General features: G+C 37.7%; 1 pseudogene; it reads right to left on the bottom strand.

Moving 5' to 3' along the window:
* LOC122080064 overlaps nt 1–6,000 on the bottom strand; it is a 37,544-nt pseudogene that overhangs the window by 10,224 nt on the left and 21,320 nt on the right.

The raw sequence follows: 6,000 nt of genomic DNA, 5'->3' as shown, positions 1-6,000 counted from the left end.
AAACAGGTCATTGCAAGAGACTGCAAGGACTATGCTTAATGAATACACTTTGCCTAAGTACTTTTGGGCTGAAGCTGTAAATACAGCATGTTATGTACTAAATAGAATAATCCTTAGACCTTTGCTTTCTAAAACACCTTATGAACTATATTTTGGTAAAATACCAAAAGTAAACTACTTTAGAGTATTTGGATGTAAATGCTTCATCCTAAACACCAAAAACCATCTTGAAAAATTTGATGCAAAATCTGATGAAGGAATATTCTTAGGATACTCAACAGTAGGGCATATAGAATTTTTAATAAAAAATCCTTAATGGTTGAGGAATCTATGAATGTAAGATTTTATGAATCTTTACCTAATGATTTAAATAAATCTCTTGCTGATGATGATGATATTATTGATGAACTTAAGAACAAAACTAATGATATTTCTCTTAACGATTCAAATGATGTTACCATAGAAAAATTAGAAACACTACCTAAGGAAGTCATTCCTCATAGGAATCATCCCTTAGAAAACATCATAGGAGATATAGATGGAGAAATCCAGACTAGATCTAAAACCCGAGAGGTATGCAATCACACTGCATTTATCTCAAGGATCGAACCCAAGAACATAGAAGAAGCACTAAAAGACAGTGATTGGATTATAGCTATGCAAGAGGAGCTTCACCAGTTTGAAAGAAGCAAGGTATGGGAACTTGTCCCTAGACCTGTCCACCACACCATCATTGGTGCTAAGTGGGTCTTCCGTAATAAACTGGATGAAGATGGGAACATAGTGAGAAACAAAGCAAGATTAGTTGCCAAAGGGTATAACCAGCAAGAGGGAATAGACTATGATGAAACCTATGCACCAGTAGCAAGGTTGGAGTCCATTAGAATGTTACTAGCTTTTGCATGCCATAAGAACTTTAAACTATATCAAATGGATGTCAAAAGTGCCTTCTTGAATGGATACATTCAAGACGAGATATATGTTGCTCAACCTCCTAGCTTTGAAGACCTTAAGTTTCCAAACCATGTCTATAAACTTGAGAAAGCTCTATATGGACTCAAACAAGCCCCTAGAGCTTGGTATGAGAGATTAAGTACTTTCTTGATAGAAAATGGCTTCTCAAGGGGGAGGATTGATACAACTCTGTTTGTGAAGAACCTGAAGAATGACATACTCATTGTTCAAATCTATGTAGATGATATCATTTTTAGCTCAACCAATGAGAGAATGTGTACTGAATTCAGTAACAAAATGAGCAATGAATTTGAAATGAGTATGATGGGAGAGTTAAATTTCTTCCTTGGACTTCAAATAAAACAGACTGATAATGGAATTTTCATAAATCAAAGCAAATACACCAAGGAGCTGCTAAAGAAATTTGACATTAATAGTCAAAAATCTTCAGACACTCCGATGAGCTCATCCTTGAAACTAACCAAGGATGAGAATGGACCTTCTGAGGATGTAACTAGATATAGAGGCATGATTGGAAGCCTTCTATATCTAACAGCAAGTAGACCTGACATCATGTACAGTGTATGTGCATGTGCTCGGTTTCAAGCTGATCCCAAGAGATCACACCTCACTGCTGTAAAAAGGATCTTTAAGTACCTGAAAAGTACTTGTGATGTTGGGTTATGGTACCCCAAAAACCAACCCCTTGACTTGGTCAGCTTTTCAGATGCTGATTTCGCAGGTTGCCATATTGACAGAAAAAGTACCAGTGGTACTTGTCACTCTCTCGGCTCTTGCCTTGTCTCTTGGTTTAGCAAGAAACAAAACTCCGTTGCTTTATCTACCACAGAAGCTGAATATGTTGCAGCTGGTAGATGTTGTGCTCAAATCCTTTGGATGAAGCAAACTCTCCAAAACTTTGGAGTGCGTTTCGAATCTTGCCCAATCATGTGCGATAACACCAGTGCCATAAACTTGAGTAAAAATCCCATTTTACACTCAAGGGCAAAGCACATTGATATTCGACACCACTTTCTATGAGACACCATTCAAAATGGTGATGTCTCTCTAGAATTCATTGAAACTGATAAACAACTCGCAGATATATTTACTGAACCTCTTGGTGAAGAGCGTTTTAGTTTCCTAAGGAAGGAACTTGGCATTTGTAACCCGTTTGGTTGAATAAACATTTCTGTTTGAAAATTCTTTCCAAAAGCCCGGACTTGAAAAATCCTTTCCACAGCAATAAAGTTTTTCAACCGGTCGACCGCCCCTGTATACCGGTCGACCGCCACTGACCAAATGGTTTGACGGTCGACCGCCAAGGATTTTCGATCGACCGCCTCTAACCGAAAGGGATACCGGTCGACCGCCACAATATACCGGTCGACAGACGCCGCCGAAAACTCGATTCTTAACCCTTTAAAATCAACTTCTTAACACATTTTTTTTTCACAACCTTGGAATCCTATTCGGTCTAAAACCCTATTTCGACTATTCATCTCCCAAAACCCTAGTCTAGAACTTCATTCCACCCTATAACTCTTGAGATTCATTCCTATTCATCTCCCAAAACCCTTGGATCTCTTTCTCTATTACACCTCTAATCGTCATGGACTCTCATCGCCCAAATAGAGGTAAGAAAACCGTGGCTCATAAAGGAAAAAGGAAGGCCTCTGACAAAGATCCATGGTTTTCCTCCACCATTGCTCAAGAATCATGGGATCTCTACATCTCTCGCAACATAGAGCAAGGTAGGACCATCAATACCGACTCTTTATCCAGGTATGACATCAAAGACCTTTTTGATGCCTTGGGATGGGGTAACATTCTCAAACTTGACTCCCATTGTTATCCCCATTTAGTCAAAATGTTCTTTTGCAACCTTACCTTCTCTGGTGAAAGTGACACCCTTATGGTCCATTCATATGTTAAGGGCGTTCCAATAGACCTCGACATCCTGATTTTAGGAGAAATCCTAGACATTTCTGTGATAGGGGACCTCAAGTACTACCAATCCAAGACCTACATAGAACAATTCATGAATGTTGACTGTGTGTATTCCAGCATTATGAAGGAATATGCCAATACACACAAAATTAAGGCTAAAGAACTTACAGATATAGGGAGGATTGTCAATCTTATCATCTCTTACAACATTCTCCCAAAGAGTGGTCATAGAGATGAAGTCTCCCCATTTCATGCCTATCTTACCTACTGTATCTGCAAAAGAGTACCCATCAACCTTCCTTACATCCTGCTCAAAACAATGATTACCCATGGTGATAGACTTCAAAAGGGAAATCTACCCTATGGACGGATGATTTGCCAAATCATGGACCACTTTCAAATAGATTTTTCTGGTGAATCATTTGATCCATTTCCCCAAGAGATCAATATTTCCACCATTCGAAAAATGCATCTTCTTCCCCAGTAGTCCACACACTCCAAAAAGACTACTGCTGGACCCAGTCAGCCACAACAACCAGGAAGTGATGAGACCTCAGCCTATGCAACTGTTACTGATCTTCAGAAAGTTGGAAATATCATCCTTGCCCAGTTGGCAAAAATGGAAAGAAAGCAGAATGAAATTCTCAAGCTCCTCCGCCACGAAGAGGACGTTGAAGATGACGAAGAAGATAGTGACGAGGCGGACATGGAGGATGAGGATGCAGCAGATTAGAACTTATGTTTTCTTCTTGCAATTTTATGTTTGTTTAAGTCGTTTATTATTATATACTTTTGACATTTATGGAAAGTTGAACTTATGCTACTTTTCTATGTGGCACATACTCAGGGGGAGTATTTTTTTTGTGTCGTTTTGATTACCTTTTTGCTGTTGACAAAAGGGGGAGAAGATTTACTTCTGACAATGACAATGATAGTATAATGATAGTACTGTTTATGGAAATGTTAAATTGTTTATGGAACAATGATAGTATAATGATAGTACTATTTATGGAAATGTTAAATTGTTTATGGAAATGACTTTATTCATTTATTCATCCTTGTTTACTTTCTGGCTCTGCATTTCATTATCCTATTGATCTTTACACAGAGATAGTCAAATTATTTGGTTTCATTGTCTATGTTTGTTTGTCATCACAAAAAAGGGGGAGATTGTTGGGAAACATGTCCACACTCCTTGCCATGTTTTGGTGTTAACAAACAAACATACATCTTTAACTTGATTGTTAAAGTGTGATTAGCTTGAAGAAACCCTTAGAAGATCGAAGGTTGAATCAAGACATGAAGCTAAGCTTAAAGACATGAAACAGCAAACAAGAAGGAAAGAAGATGAAGGGCTAAAGAATGGAAGATTCCAGTGAAGAAGAAGACCACTAGGATAGATTAGTTATTTTTAATGTAATTTGTAATTTCCACATACTTATATGCACTCACCTCATGCATGTGCATTGCATCATATTAGAATGACCATAGAGCATGCTTGAGTAGGTATGGAAAATTTCTAAGTGGTATGGAACACACAGTAACCTAACTCAAGGGTATTTAGGGAATCTTAAAGTTAGTATCAGGAGATGAAACCTTCATAGAAGTTGTAGGAAATTGAGTTGTGATTCCAACAAAACTGATGTCAAATCAATCCAAGGTCGGACCAAAAAGTTATAGTCAAAAAACTGGTGACTGGTCAGTATGACAGAACCTGTCATGTTGGCGGTCGACCGGCTGGAAGCCCCGATCGACCGGAACCATCCGAGACCATAGACGGTCGACCGTCTGGAAGCCCCATTCGACCGGATCTGTCCGAGACCATAGGCGGTCGACCGACTGAAAGTTTTGATCGACCGGTGCCTGTCTAGAAGTACTCCAACGGCTATTTTATTGCCTACAACGGCTCTTAGCGGTCGACCGCCATTGGTAGCCGATCGACCGGTATATCCAGAATATGTCCGTTAGAGCTTGATTCCCTACCTAAAATGCTTTACTAAATTCACCTATAAATACCCTAATCACTCTTAATTAATTATTGATTAAGAAAGAGCTTTAAGAGCATTATTGCAAGCATTAGAGAAGTTTATTCTACTTGAGTTATTCAGTTACACAAATCCCAAACAAGAGGCTCTAGTCTTAATCAAAGTCCTCTACTCTCTCCTGTGCAAGTCAAAGCCGTAAGAGAGGACTTTACATAAGGTGCATCACTCATCATTTATTATTCATTCTCATTTGCACCATACTTGAGGTATTCCTCTTATTCCACTATTTCTTATTTTCTGTTTTTTTTACAATTCTAGACTGTACTTAGGATTGTAAGGATACTCTTATCCTAAAAAGAGAAAGGTTTCTCTCTACCTCTAAAAGAGATTGTGAAGGCGTCTCTCTGCTTGGAAAGGAGATTTGTAAGGATACTCTTATCCATAAAAAGATTGTAAAGGTTTTTCTTCCCTACCTACTGTACTGAAAGGGAGAACTAGTGGAATACCTTACAAGAGGATTCTTGTAAGGAGTGGACTAGACTCAGATTGAGTTGAACCACTATATATCTTGTGTCGTGGTTGTTCTTATTTTATTTATTCAGTATTGTTTTTTAAATTACAATCATACTTGTGATCTATACATCGAAAAGAGTTAAATTCCACTAGTATAACCTATTCACCCCCCTAGGTTATTTCACTAGTCTCCTTTAATAACATAATATCCATCTCCCATTAAGGTATGCCAATCAATTAGAGAACAAATCTTCCCTATTTACAACTAAACTAATATGGTGGTTATCCTTAATAGAATCTAAGATATTTGCAATCAAATCAAATATTGGGTTTTTATAACGGAACCTAATAAATGGTCAATTGGGACAAATAAGGAAAATTAAATTCTATAATCTCCCACTTGGACCATTTGACCAGTTCACAACAACTCAAGTTTTATTTATGGAAAACAAGTTAAAAATATTTGTTTGTTAAAATGAAAATTCTTAGATTCCAACAATTTTAAAGAACAACTCAATTGGCCACTTAAACAAAACACCTCATCCGTGGTTGCATTCAATAATACATTGAATGAATAAAACTATTGATAATAACTATG

The sequence above is a fragment of the Macadamia integrifolia genome, chromosome 5, assembly GCF_013358625.1.
Source record: "Macadamia integrifolia cultivar HAES 741 chromosome 5, SCU_Mint_v3, whole genome shotgun sequence".
In the NCBI taxonomy this organism is placed as follows: domain Eukaryota; kingdom Viridiplantae; phylum Streptophyta; class Magnoliopsida; order Proteales; family Proteaceae; genus Macadamia; species Macadamia integrifolia.
The sequence above is the reverse complement of the archived record's forward strand: the minus strand, read 5'-3'. Positions and strand labels throughout refer to the sequence as shown.